The sequence below is a fragment of the Aquarana catesbeiana genome, linkage group LG05 (genome assembly GCF_042186555.1).
Source record: "Aquarana catesbeiana isolate 2022-GZ linkage group LG05, ASM4218655v1, whole genome shotgun sequence".
In the NCBI taxonomy this organism is placed as follows: domain Eukaryota; kingdom Metazoa; phylum Chordata; class Amphibia; order Anura; family Ranidae; genus Aquarana; species Aquarana catesbeiana.
Window position 1 is genome coordinate 575,584,972 of NC_133328.1, and position 14,300 is coordinate 575,599,271.

Here is a 14,300-nt window from a genome sequence, read left to right on the forward strand (position 1 = left end):
CTACCCAGTGGAGTAGCCATGGGCAATTCAGAATGAGCTGACTCCTGATCAGAGGAACCGTTGTTGCTGTATCGCTGGGTCAGGTGAGAGGGCCGATCGGCCATTATCTACTAATGTTCATAAGAACTGCAGTCTCTGACCATCTCTTGTACTATGTCTGCAGTCTCTGACCATCTCCTGTACTATGTCTGCAGTCTCTGACCATCTTCTGTAGTATGTCTGCAGTCTCTGACCATCTCCTCTATTATTTCTCCAGTCTCTGACCGTCCCCTGTAGTATGTCTGCAGTCTCTGACCATTTCCTGTAATATGTCTGCAGTCTCTGACCATCTCTTGTAACATGTCTCCAGTCTCTGATCATCTCCTGTACTATGCCTCTTTCTAACAGACTCTCTAACAGAAGCCCTTTCTGTGTGCATCAGAGAGACTCCCCTCCAGGTCTCATTAGTGTACGCTCTTCCTGTATTTGCTTTATTGTTAACAGATCATGGGAGGATCCTAGGGTAACAAAGACTTCTTAGGGGAGCATCTCTGTGTTTGAGTCATTGCCTTAGAAACATTTGTAAAGGGGAGGAGTTGGTAAGATGACCACACCCACGTGGGGGCGCCAGAAATATTTCTGCACCCAGGCGTCTGTGACCCTAGGATCGGCCCTGCCAGTAAACCACTCGTGTTTCAGTAAGTTTTCGTTTTTATATTTTGTCTTTCTCCTGGATCTTGTTCTGTATTACCTCTTCGCTGTCTTCCATACAAAGAGGCCCGTTACTTGTTTTTATTACTTTCCTATTATATTCAATACTGGAGTATGGTAGTGTCCACCATGTTAATGTTTTCATTTTCACTTACCTTATGAATCTTGCACTTTACCCATGACACATAGGGAAGTTATGTAAAAAACATGGGACTACTTATAACTCATTTTGTATTCTGTAGTATGATGTGGACATTGTATGCTGTTGTATGCTGTTTGCGGCAAATTCGAAAAGCCGCAGAACACCCTTTAAAATTCTATGGGAGAAATCTAAAGTGATGATTTTGAAGGTTAATATGCAAGTTATTGTCAGAAAAAGTGTTTGGGGACCTGGGTCCTGCCCCAGGGGACATGTATCAATGCAAAAAAAAGTTTTAAAAACGGCAGTTTTTTAGGGAGGAGTGATTTTAATAATGCTTAAAGTGAAACAATAAAACTGAAATATTCCCTTAAATTTCGTACCTAGGGGGTGTCTATAGTATGCCTGTAGTCATTGAAAAATAAAAAAATAAAATGCGTGGGGGTCCCCCAAAATTCCATTACCAGGCCCTTCAGGTCTGGTATGGATATTAAGGGGAACTCCACGCCAAAATAAAAAAAAATGGCGTGGGGTTCCCCCAAAAATCCATACCACACCTGGGTCTGGTATGGATTTTAAGGGGAACTCTGCGTCAAAATTTAAAAAAAAATGGCATGGGGTTCCCCAAAAAATCCACACCAGACCCTTATCCAAGCACACAACCTGGCAGGCCGCAGGAAAAGAGGGGTGGACGAGAGAGCATCCCCCCTCCTGAACCGTACCAGGCCACATGCCCTCAACATGGGAAGGATGTCCCCATGTTGATGGGGACAAGGGCCTCATCCCCACAACCCTTGCCCAATGGGACCTGCCCCAGGGGACACCCAGACCCCGCCTCCCCATGTGAATTGGTAAGGGGTACATTGTACCCCTACCATTTCACAAAAAGAAAGTGTCAAAATGTTAAAAAACGACAGGAGACGGCTTGGGACAAGTCCTTTATTACAAATAAAAAAATAAAAAATAAAAAAGAGATTCCAGCAATGTAATCCAATAAATCCATGCTCCGATCTCCAGCAATGGATGATCTCCAGCGACTTCAGAGAGGAACGCGCACAGGATCCTGCCTCCACCGGAGGCGCTCAGCCAATGATGCGGTGCTAGCTTGGCAGCTCTTATGTAGCTGAGGGCGGGGCCACCCGTCATGACCCCACCCCTCTCTGACAAGGGGAAACGCTGGGGTTTCCCAGTGACGTTTATGGGTGACCCCGCCCCCCTCTGATGCAGCGCAGGATTCCCGTTGATTCCAGCGATGTAATCCAATAAATCAATGCTCCTACTCCAGCGATGTAATCCAATTCTCGATCTCCAGCAATGGATGATCTCCAGCGACTCCAGCGAGGAACACTCACAGGATCCTGCCTCCACCGGAGGCACCCAGCCAATGACGCTGCACTAGCTTGACAGCTCTTATGTAGCTGACAAGGGGAAACGTTGGGGTTTCCCAGTGACGTGTACGGGTGACCCCGCCCCCCTCTGATGCAAAGAGAATTGGATTACATCGCTGGAGTAGGACCATTGATTTATTGGATTACATCGCTGGAATCAGAGGGGGGCAGGGTCGATTCGCTGGAATCAACGGGAATCAGAGGGGGGCAGGGTCACCCGTACAATTGGATTACATCACTGGATTTTTATCACAGCTTACCTGTAAAATCCTTTTCTTGGATTTGTTAAAGGGGGCTTCCAGATTCCGATAAGCCCCCCGCCTGCAGACCCACACAACAACCGGGCAAGGGTTGTGGGGATGAGGCCCTTGTCCCCATCAACATGGGAACATCCTCCCCATGTTGAGGGCATGTGGCCTGGTACGGTTCAGGAGGGGGGGGCGCTCTCTCGTCCCCCCCTCTTTTCCTGCCAGATTAAGTGCTCAGATAAGGGTCTGGTGTGGATTTCTGGGGGAACCCCATGCCATTTTTTTTAAATTTTGGTGTGGAGTCCCCCTTAAAATCCATACCAGGCCTGAAGGGTCTGGTATGGATTTTTTGGGGGAACCCCACGCCATTTTTTTAAAAATTTTGGCGCGGAGTTCCCCTTAATATCCATACCAGACCTGAAGGGCCTGGTAATGGAATTTTGGGGGGACCCCCCACACATTTTTTTTTTCAATGACTTTCAATGACTGTTATGTGTATTGTCGGGACCGACGATTCATTAATAGCCGACACTATTGCTAGCACTTTTAAATGACTTTTTTTTTCCTTTAGAAATGTCCTTTTGCTCTTGGACTGTGATAAACACGGGAAACATGTGCTACTTTACAGGCATACTATAGACACCCCCAGGTACGAAATTTAAAGGAATATTTCACTTTTATTGTTTCACTTTAAGCATTTACTGCTCCCGAAAAAACAGCCATTTTAAAAACTTTTTTTTGCATTTATACATGTCCCCTGGGGCAGGACCCAGGTCCCCAAACACTTTTTATGACAATAACCTTATATTAACCTTTAAAATTAGCACTTTTGATTTTTCATGTTCGTGTCCCATAGACTTTAACGGTGTTCATGTGTTCGAACAAATTTTTTACTTGTTCGCATTTTCTGGATGCGAACCGAACAGGGGGGTGTTCGGCCCATCCCTACTGAAGACCGCTTTTTTTTTTTTTTTTGTTGTTCTTTTCCTGTATCCTTTACTTTTTGATGAACATTTTAAATAAAAAGTTTACTATAAAAAAAGAAATACTAATAATAATAAAAAATAACAGCCACTTACAGACTCTGTAGGAAGCATGTGTGACAGGGTGACAACACAGGAGCAAAACTGGAGCTTGTCACCCTATAATAGGAAGTGCCTTAACAAGGATCGTTGGGTATTATTTTAATAAAAGCTGCAAATGTAAAAATTAAAAAAGACTTTTAAAATCATATGAATACGTTAGAACTTATGTTAGATGTGAGCAATTAAATTCATAATGTATATATATACTTCAATCCTTAATGGATTCTGACTTTTAAACATGCCCAAGTTTTCTGTATTTGTGTGTACTGTATATACAGTTGTGCTCATAATTTTACATACACTGGCAGAATTTATGATTTCTTGGCCATTGTTCAGAGAATATGAATGATAACACAAAAACTTTACTTTCACTCATGGTTAGTGTTTGGCTGAAGCCATTTATTATCAATCAACTGTGTTTACTCTTTTTAAATCATAATGGCAACAGAAACTACCCAAATGACCCTAATCAAATGTTTACATACCACAGTTCTTAATACTGCGTATTGCCCCCTTTAACATCACTGACAGCTTTGAAGTCTTTTATGTTATTTGTGGATGAGGCTCTTTATCTTCTCAGATGGTAAAGCTGCCTATTTCTCTTGGCAAAAAGCCTCCAGTTCCTGTGAATTCTTGGGCTGTCTTGCATGAACTGCACGTTTGAGATCTCCCCAGAGTGGCTCAATGATATTGAGGTCAGGAGTCTGAGATGGCCACTCCAGAACCTTCACTTTATTCTGCTGTAGCCAATGACAGGTCGACTTGGCCTTGTGTTTTGGATCATTGTCAAGTTGGAATGTCCAAGTACGTCCCATGCACAGCTTCCTGGCTGATGAATGCAAACGTTCCTCCAGTATTTTTTGATAACATACTGCATTCATCTTGCCATCAATTTTGACCAAATTTTCTGTGCCTTTGTAGCTCACACATTCCCAAAACATCAGAGATCCAACTCCATGTTTCACAGTAGAAATGGTGTACCTTTTATCATAGGCCTTGTTGATGCCTCTCCAAATGTAGCGTTTATGGTTGTGGCCAAAAAGCTCAATCTTGGTCTCATCACTCCAAATGACTTTGTGGCAGAAGGTTTGAGGCTTGTCTCTGTGCTATTTGGCGTATTGTAAGCGGGATACTTTGTGGCATTTGCGTAGTAATGGCTTTCTTCGGGCGATTCAACCATGCAGCCCATCTTTCATCAAGTGCCTCCTTATTGTGCATCTTGAAACAGCCACACCACATGTTTTCAGAGAGTCCTGTATTTCACTTAAAGTTATTTGTGGGTTTTTCTTTGGATCCGAAACAATTTTCCTGGCAGCTGTGGCTGAAATTTTAGTTGGTCTACCTGACCGTGGTTTGGTTTTTAACAGAACCCCTAATTTTCTACTTCTTGATTAGAGATTGAACACTGCTGATTGGCATTCTCAATTGCTTGGATATCTTTTTATATCCCTTTCCTGTTTTATACAGTTCAACTACCTTTTCCCGCAGATCCTTTGACAATTCCCTTGCTTTCACCATGATGCAGAATCACAAAGGGGGAGGGGAATTGGGACTTTAAATGAAACTGCGCCGGGTAGAGGACGCACGTTTCCATCCCTATGACACAATATCTAAAAACCCACAAGCAGAGGCCAGTGGGTGAAGGAAGAGGAGGTGGGACTTTGAATGAAGCCAATGGTTTTCAAGCCGACACATAACGGTGGGTCAATAAAATTCTTTTATTGCATATTCATACAAACAATGGTATCAGACAATATCAATTTAACACTTGGTAAAATGTTAACAATGATAACCGGGGATCAGCATAAGGACCATTAGTATAGTTATCAAAGATATAAAAGGTAACATGAGTAATAACATGGGTATGAGCAATATTATTGAAGATAGACAAGGGATCACCAGGTGTCAGAAAGCGTAAATAGTTAAAACAAGGTAATGCCTGCCTGATAGCTGGCCTCAAATTCCTGTTAAAGGGTAAAACTCTGTATAGCATGGATTGGAACAAAAAGGGGTAACTGGTAGCTCGACGCGTTTCGTGGTTCAGGACCACTCATCAGGAGCAGACATGTCATGCTTCTGGAAATTAAAGATAATAATAATAGTATCATGGGTCAGGGTTACAGTGGGTACAAGGGGCCAAGTAATCCCCCAAAAAAATAGAAGTACTTACAGCAGGCATGGGTAGATGGTGAATGGCCAGGTACGGCAACCGTCCGGGACTAACGCCGGGCCGGGAGCTGAGGCGGGCCCCCCCGCCGCGGCGACCAAAACAGGCACTCCCCCAAGGCGATGCAGCGCCATGAGGCACCCTAGAGTAGAGAGTGGTAGATGAGTGATAATGCAAGGGGTGTGAGTACAAAGGGGGGGTGGGGGGGGGGTGAGGGTAAGGGGGGAGGGTGGGAAGGAGGGAGGGGGAATGTGGGGAGGGGGGGGATAGTAAGCGTGGTGTGAAAGTCTATAAGTGAGTGAATGAAGTGAGGGAAGGAGTGAGGGAGAGAGGAGTGAGTGAAGCTGGCAAATAACATGTGAGCGGCCAATAAGTAAAGTGGTATTACCTGTGTGTCAGGGTGGTGTGGAGAAGGAAACACCACCGCACTGTAGTGTACCTGTAGTGTACCTCGAGCGCCGCACCGCCCCAGGTTTTGGTCGCCGCGGCGGGGGGGCCCGCCTCAGCTCCCGGCCCGGCGTTAGTCCCGGACGGTTGCCGTACCTGGCCATTCACCATCTACCCATGCCTGCTGTAAGTACTTCTATTTTTTTGGGGGATTACTTGGCCCCTTGTACCCACTGTAACCCTGACCCATGATACTATTATTATTATCTTTAATTTCCAGAAACATGACATGTCTGCTCCTGATGAGTGGTCCTGAACCACGAAACGCGTCGAGCTACCAGTTACCCCTTTTTGTTCCAATCCATGCTATACAGAGTTTTACCCTTTAACAGGAATTTGAGGCCAGCTATCAGGCAGGCATTACCTTGTTTTAACTATTTACGCTTTCTGACACCTGGTGATCCCTTGTCTATCTTCAATAATATTGCTCATACCCATGTTATTACTCATGTTACCTTTTATATCTTTGATAACTATACTAATGGTCCTTATGCTGATCCCTGGTTATCATTGTTAACATTTTACCAAGTGTTAAATTGATATTGTCTGATACCATTGTTTGTATGAATATGCAATAAAAGAATTTTATTGACCCACCGTTATGTGTCGGCTTGCAAACCATTGGCTTCATTCAAAGTCCCACCTCCTCTTCCTTCACCCACTGGCCTCTGCTTGTGTGTTTTTAGATATGATGCAGGATCCAAAAACGTCAGTGCAGCACTGGATGAAAGATGCAAGGGTCTGTCAGGAGTCCAGAAACTCATTGACCTTTTATACATACACACACTAATTACAAGCAAACAGATCGCAGGTGAGGATGGTTACCTTTAATAGCCATTCAAATCCCTTTGTGTCAACTTGTGTGCATGTTATCAGGCCAAAATCACCAGGGTATGTAAACTTTTAATCAGGATCATTTGGGCAGTTTCTGTTGTCATTATGATTTAAGAAGAGTAAACACAGTTGATTGATAATAAATGGCTTCAGCCAAACACTAACCATAAGTGAAAGAAAAGTTTTTGTGTTATCATTCATATTCTCTGAAAAATGGCCAAGAAATCATAAATTCTGCCTGGGTATGTAAACTTATGAGCACAACTGTATATGGTCAAGGATCGCTTCCTTTTGAAATAGTAAATACATCTAAAAATAGGATTTTTATAACAGCTTACCTGTAAAATCCTTTTCTTGGATTTCATCACGGGACACAGAGCCACAGTAATTACTACCCTAGACAGGAAGTTCAACTCCCCATATAACCCCTCCCCTTACCGGGAGTACCTTAGTTTTGTAGCAAAGCAATACACGTGTAACCAGAAAGAGGGGAAGGACCTCTGTGTCCTGTGATGTACTCCAAGAAAATAATTTTACAGGTAAGCTGTTATAAAAATCCTATTTTCTTTATCGTACATCACGGGACGCAGAGCCACAGTAATTACTGTATGGGATGTCCCTAGAGCAATGCTATCTGAGTGGAGGGAGACACAAACAAAAGTAGGGTACAATCAGACCTGAGGACCTATACTGCTGCCTGCAGCACACTGTGCCCAAAGGCGATATCCTCATGCCTTCTTACATCCACCTGATAGAATCTGGTGAATGTATGGACTGAAGACCAAGTTGCGGCCTTGCAGATTTGAGCCGTGGAGGCTTGGTGATGCACTGCCCATGAAGCACTAACAGCCCTGTTGGGCTGCGCTTTGGTTTGAAAAGGTGGAACTTTCCTCTTCAAACCATCAGCTTGAATAATTACTTGCCAAATCCATTTCGCAATAGTAGATTTCAACGCTGCCTGTCCCTTTCTAGGATCTTCAGGCAACACAAACAAAACATCTGTTTTCCGAATCTGAGCAGTCGCCTTCAAATAGATGTTGACTGCTCTCACTGCATCCAGAGAATGTAGTGACTTTTCTTCCGTAGAACAGGGTTCTGGAAAAAATGAAGGTAAAACAATATCCTGGTTTAGATGAAAACCTGAAACCACCTTTGGCAGAAAGCTAGGATGAGGACACAATACTACTCTATCCTTGTGAATGATTAAATATGGCTCTTTACAAGAAAGAGCCACCAATTTTGATACCCTTCTTGCAGAAGAAATGGCTACCAGAAAAACTAGCTTCCTTGTCAAAAGGACCAAGGGAATATGTTGTATCGGCTCAAAAGGCTGTTTCTGTAATGCTGACAGAACTAAATTCAAGTCCCAAGGGTTCAGGGGTGCTCTAACCCCCGTATAAAGCTTCAGACAAAAGAATGCGAAGCAAGTGGACGTTGAAACAATTACCGATAAGGCCAAGACCTGGCCCTTGATAGTACTCAAGGCCAGCGTCATCTGTAAGCCCAAGAATTCTACCTATGACATACTTTCTGGGATGCCAACCCCTGGATTCACACCAGGAAACATATGCCTTCCAGACTCTATAATAAATGGCTCTGGAAGCTGGCTTCCTTGCATTAATCAAGGTAGATATCACTGAGCCTAAAAGCCCACGATTCTTTAGAATGTGGGTTTTAATAGCCAAACCGTTAAATTTAGCGTTTGTAAAGTAGGATGGAACACTGGTCGCTGTGATAGCAGGTCTGGACGTGGTGGTAGGGGCCATGGGGCCCCTACCGCCATCTTTACTATTTCTGCATACCAAGATCTTCTGGGCCACGCTGGGGCCTCTTTTGGGCTGTATCTATAACCAGACCCAAGTACTCTAATCTTCTTACTGGCTTTAAAGAAGATTTCTCTAGGTTGAGGACCCAATCTAGGTATTCCAGGTAGTTGACTGTGGGGACCATGCTTTGGTCCAAGCGGGCTACCGACTGGTCCATCAAGAGCAGGCCGTCTAGGTATGCTATTTTCGTTATACCTTGAGTCCTTAATCTGGCCAGAGGAAGGGCCAGAAGTTTTGTAAACACCCGAGGTGCAGTAGCTAGACCGAAAGGCAAGGCTACAAACTGAAAATGAAGTTTTTCTACTTCGAAATGCAGATATTTCTGGTGAGCGGGGAAAATAGGTACATGCAGGTATGCATCCTTGATGTCAATTGATGGCAGAAGTTCTCCTCCTTGTAGGATGGACTACTGATTGAATTGATTCCAATGCGAAAAGAGCGTATATTCAGCAACCAGTTTAGATCTTTGAGATCTAGAATGGGTCTGACATCTCCAAAAGATTTGAATAAAACCCCAACCCCTGCTCTTCCATGGGGACTACCATGATCACTTTTTGCGGCAAAAGTCGGTCTAACGATTGAAAGAGAGACTTCTTTTTCTCTGGATCTTTGGGGACATTTGACCTGAGGAAACGAGGAGACGGGATTCACAGAACTCTAGTTTGTAACCTAGAGCTATTGTGGAGACCACCCATCGGTCTTGAAATTCCTCCTGCCAGACCCTTGAGAACTGCAGAAGTCTCCCTCCACTCGAACGAGCGGGGGCGCCCCTTCATAAAGAGGCTTTAGCATTCTGCCTTGTAGGTTTCCTCCCCCAGGACTTCTTTTGTCCCTGGGGTTGACCCTGAGGTTTACCCCTTGAACCTGACGGTGGAGGCCGTCGCGACTGCCTGGAGGCTGATGCCCCTGGCACTGGAGAAAGAGCCCATTTAAATGAGGGACATTTACTCTTTTTCTTAACTGGCAAAAGGGTACTTTTCCCACTTGATATCTTTTGGATATATTTGTCCAAATCATCCCCAAACAGCTTTTCACTGCGGAAAGGAAAACAAGTCAGGAGCTTTTTGCATGGCGCTTCAGCTGACCAACTTTTCAACTATATTATTCTACACATATGTACCAACCCAAGCGTAAGGCAAAAGGTTTGAAGAATATAATCTCTGATTGCGTCAATTGCAAAACACAAAGCCGCTGGCAGCTCGGCTAAATCCTGGGCCTGCTGTTCAGTGAAAACCTTGAGCACCTGTTTTAAATGGTCTCTCAAGGATTGACATACCCCAATTGCCACCACTGCAGGTTGAGCCACTGAACCTGCCAAGGAGAAAATGTTTTTTAACAGGAATTCCAATTTTTTATCAGTTGGATCCCTAAGCATTTGTGCATTGCCAACTGGACAAGTCAAACTTCTATTCACAGAGGATATAGCAGCATCAATTGCTGGTATACTCCACATCTTTGTAAATTTTTCCTCCACAGGATAAAGCGTTGAGAACTTTTTAAGGGGGAAAAAATGCTTATCTGGTTGATCCCACTCAAAATACATAAGCTTTTCCAGCAATGAATGGACAGGAAAGGCACGCAAAGCCTGAGGAGGTTTTAGTAAACCCAAACAAGAAGTGGGCTTTTCAACCGACTCAGTTAAGGGTAGCTTAAATGTGAAGCGGACCATTTCAGTAAAAGAATGCACCAGCAATTTCTCAGCTTATAAAGCTGAAGAAGGTCCTTCCCCACTTGATCGCTCGGAAGAGGAGTCATCAGTCTCTTCACGGTCCCCTGAGGGGGATTCATCTTCCCTCTCCCACTGTTCCTCTGTTTGAGGATCCTACGTGGTAGAAGGGGACCTAATGTGTTTTCTTCCACTCTGTGAAGATGCGATTAAAGCCGTTAATCTTTCCTCCAATCCAATCATGGCTGAGGAAAAAACCTCCTCAGTAATATAGACAGGGGCTGAACTGTCGGAAGCAATTGCAACCCCTGATGACCCAGATGGCTCGCTCTGACCAGCCTCCCTAAGCCTTTCAGGGGGGGATGGTGTTGCAGAGAGAGGGTCCTTAGAGCCAGAGGGCGACCCCTTTGTGCCCTTGTCTTTTGAGGTATTTGTACCTCTCCCTCTGGTCATAGTGCCAAGCACAAATGCAGAGGTACTACCAAAAAAATGCACCCACTGCTAAGAAAATAGTCTAGCAACTGCCGTTGCTATTAATGCCCAGCCTGATGCTAAATAAATGTGCCCTGGGAATGCCTGTGTCACCAACACTCACATGCCCCCGTCTCCTCTGTGTCCCTCTCTCAGCTGAATGCATCCGAAAAAAGGTGCACTTTATAGCAGACACAGCCCTGCATTTGTGAACGTCTGAGGCACATCAACACTGCTCTAGCCACATCCCCCCTTTCTCCGATCTCCCACCACTCCCCCCCTACTTTTTTTCAAAAAAAGGTTGTTTTCCCACGTGAGTGGCTCCGATCTGACAGGATCGCATGTGGTAGGGGGCTGGGGAGGAGGAGAGGAAGAGAGCTGATGGACGGGGAACCGCCATAATGGCGGTGGCAGCGGGAGCGGCACGGCATAGTGCCGACTGGTCCATGCTCCCTCTGCCTCCTGGAAAGAAGAGGTACCTCTGTCCAGGTGGGGGACATTTGAAAGAAAAAACCTCCTTCCCACATCTTACTTAGGGCTTGGGCTGAGGAAGCGTGCAGCTTGTACGGACACAGAGCGAGACTGACAAGCATGGAACAGGTATGTGCTCTTGACAGCCCCCGGTGGCAACTTTAGGCATGGCAACATTTACTTAAAGGAGAAAACCCACAAGAATTAGAAATATTCCTTAGGAATCTCCCTTACCTTATCCAGGTTCCACACCCCTGGACCTGTAAAGCACCCCGCCAGGAAATATGGCTGAAAAAACCAAAGCACTGGATAACGGGGTCCAGCTCTCTAAAAAGAGAAGCGTTACAGGCAAAACCTTGTTTCTTCCGCAAGGAGGCCCAGGTACCATTCAATTTGGCCTGAAAAGACACTTTGAATGGATCTGGCTGCATGGCTTGCCCCAGCAAAGATTTCTCCAGCGGAGCTCAGCACAGCACATCTTTACTCGTGACCAACACCTAGGACACTGGCGAAAAAACTGAGGTACTCCCGGTAAGGGGAGGGGTTATATGGGGAGTTTAACTTCCTGTCTAGGGTGTGCCAGTGTCCATCACCTGAAGGTGCCATTTAACCCATACAGTAATTACTGTGTCCCGTGATTTGCGATAAAGAAATACAACTTTTCTATAGGCATATAAACTCATCTCCTTTGAATGTTTAATTCATTCTATGCAGGGCCGGCCCTACCATGGGTCCCAGTGGGTCTATTGGACCCAGGCAGCACTTTGAGAGGGGCAGCAAATTGAATCACAGCCACCTCTCATTCTCTTCTATTTACTCAGCAAATTGACAACCAAGATTTTTTTTATCCAGCAGTTTTGTGTGTCATGATGACAACTGCGCCCCGGCCGCTCCGCCCGCCCCTATACTACCCTAGCCTGCCCCTATACTGCCTCAGCCTGTCCATATACTACCCTAGCCTGTCTCTATACTACCCTAGCCTGTCCATTTACTACCCTAGCCTGTCTATATATTACCATAGCCTGTCCATATACTACCCTAGCCTGTCCATATACTACCTTAGCCTTTCTATATACTACCTTAGCCTGCCCCAATACTACCCTAGCCTGTCTATATACTGCCCTAGCCTGCCCCTATACTGCCCTAGCCCACCCCTATACTGCCCTAGCCTGCCCCTCGGAATTGAACATAATGGTATGTCATATAATTTTGCATATAGACAAGGTGCTGTTGCAGGTAAATCTGACTTCCTGATAAATGTAATTTTAGTTTTAATTTCCATTATATAAAATAATGGATGTGGGGGCCTTTTGGTGGGCATGATTTTTTTTTTTTTTTTTTTGGAGGGGGTGCAGCATTTCATTCTTGGACCCAGGCAGCACAATGTCTTGGGCCAGCTGTGATCCTATGATACCTAAAGAACATTGGTGTCGTTAATGAAAACTGTAAATCTAGTTACATGTAGATAACCTCTTCATCATAATGACACAACACACAACCAATCTACAGCCCATGGAAAAATACTTGAATCATCAGGTTTCCTTTCTATTGTGTTGGAAGCTTGTGACCTGGATGTACAGTCATACGTGAACACATTGTGATTTTCTCCTCCCAGCACTATAACAATGAAAAGCTTTTAGATCTTCTACAAGGCTTTAACTGTTTTACTGGCTGTATCAATTCTTTAAAAGGACCTAAAAAGCCAGAAGCCCATCACTTATATTGTACAGATATATGTTACAAATGTACACAGAAAAGAATCTGGTTAAACCTCTTCTTTCAAATAACACTCAAAAGGAGGTAACTAAATTATCAGAAAAATAGCAATGACCAGGACATATCTGTGTTTCCATGAAAATCAATGGACACAGGTCATCACACTCGTACCTAGATAAGAGGAGCAGTAAAGCTAATCACTGGGCTATACTAATAGGTGCAGCATATGTATATAAGTAGATAGGGTCACCTGTGCATACATATGTAAAAATAAAACTCAGATAGAAAGAAGGCTTAAAGAACATTAGCACAATTCCATAAGGCAGTTCATACTAAATCGGAACTCACATCAAAAGGCAAGGTCTGCTTATCCTTTACACCCCTGCCACCCTATGTGATAAAAGCAGGGCTACCTGTAAAAAAAGATTAGGAGAAAAAGCAAAATTATACTCATTTACATCCTGACTTCTACCCATGACATGAAGACAAAGGTGACACCTTTGTCACCGATCGCCGATAAGGGGGCACCACCAGGCCTCCACCTAACAGGGGGCCCAGCCAGCCGGCTGCTTCAGGTTTCAGTAGTATATGTTCCATACATACTGTGAGCAATATTGTTGTTCCCCCGTGGCTCCCAGGTTATAATTCGTATTCCCTGGGCTGGAGGGGGGCCCATCTTTTCATCCAGAGAGGCTCAGGAGACTGTATAGGTCTGGATAATAAACGAAAAATGAAGATTCCCCTTTCCTGCGGTGAGGAACCCGCGGTCACTAAAAGCTGACAACACAACCTGACCGCTGATGAGTAGTTAGTAACCACCAGACTCACTGCATAAAGAGGACTAAAGATTGTAGCGCACACATACAAAAATGACATTTAAATCCTGCAAAGCTATTTAACCGCTTGCCACCCGCCAGCCATCATATGACAGCCAGGTGGCGCGGCTCTTGTTCTGGGTGGCGTCATATGACGTCTGTCTATTTAAACACAGCATGCGCGCGATCGTGTGCGCACAGCCCTGTACCTTCGGTGGCAGCGTATCACGGAGACACCACTCGCCACGAGGGGGGTGAACAGCCATTGGGCATGGCTGTTTACCATGTGATTGGCCATAATGAAGTCAGCCGCTCACAGATGGTACCGCCCCACTTT